Genomic DNA, 1,281 nt, shown 5'->3' with positions numbered 1-1,281 from the left:
GTTTAATAGATGAGTGTCTTGCAAGTAAACTCAGGCGTCCCTTGGGTCTGCATTTCATGTCTGTGACGCTCTCCCTTTCTCTCCTGTGGACTGAAAATTCGGATTTAAACCACCAGACAAGCTATTAATTTAGCTAGGCTACCCAGGGTCCTGAACCCAATTAATTTCTAATAATTATAGCCCAAGGGGGCTAGATAGATCTCCCTGCCTCTTTCTTTTATTGCCACACCACGCCACCGAGGTCAGCATATAATAATAAAGTGTATATTTTGAAAGCGATCCCCAGAACAAGTGAGTTATTGCAATGAATGAAAATTGTTTCCATTTTGGCTAATTGAGCCCCTGGCCGAAAGCTGGACTCTGAGACTAAATAAAGAGAACTGTTTCATTTCAACATGAAGAGACTCCTGCCTACCTCTGGTCACCCAGGGAGAGTTTAATTTCTTAACAGCCAACCTGAAACTCAGCGTTGGGTAAACAGTATTAATAATTACATTACAATGATTAAATTAATCTTGCTGGTAGCCAGGCGAATGTAGGTTTCGATTCAATAGCATGTAAAGTTCACTGCACAAAGACAATAGGCCAAGAAATACCTCCATAAAGAATTCAAACTTTCTTCTAAAGGTACTGTGGGGTTGGCTCAATTATAGTGCCAGGAAAGGGAAAAAAACATTTCCGGTTCCTTGCTGTTTCTAGCATTATTAATTAAAGAAACAGTTGGAAAGAGGACTACTGACCTGCCTCTTTCAATAGTGTGTCTTCCTTTCCACTTATACCTCTATCTCCCCATTTCTGCTCAAAGAAAGGAAGAAAGGAAGGACGGGGGTGGGGCGGGGAAACAACACACAAGTGTCTGTCCCCCAGGAAACGAATTGGAGCAGAAGGAAAGGCGTGTGCGGGGACAGAGAAAGCAGCTTCAACTTCACTAGTTTGTCAGCCCCCCCCCCCCTTTCCTGGACTGCTTAGATCTGTGGTCAGAAGGTGTTAGCAACTCCAGAGGCCGCAACAGAAAGTCATCTGCTGTGATCTCACGCCTGGGACTAGGGACAGGTGGACTTGACAGGGAAAGAGAACCCGCTGGGGCAGCCGCAGGGAACCACCTCATAGCAGGCGGTGAAGGTGCACAGCCATCTGAGGGCATTCGCTCCATCAGGTTGAACACACTTGAACTATCAACTTAGCTTTTTAATTGCTGCACACTTAGGGCAGGAAGCAAGAGACAGTGAAAGAAGAGAGAGAGAGAGAGAGAGAGAGAGAGAGAGAGAGAGAGAGAGAGAG

This window comes from Mus caroli, chromosome 3 (assembly GCF_900094665.2).
Source record: "Mus caroli chromosome 3, CAROLI_EIJ_v1.1, whole genome shotgun sequence".
NCBI lineage: Eukaryota > Metazoa > Chordata > Mammalia > Rodentia > Muridae > Mus > Mus caroli.
Note: the sequence above shows the minus strand (reverse complement) of the source record.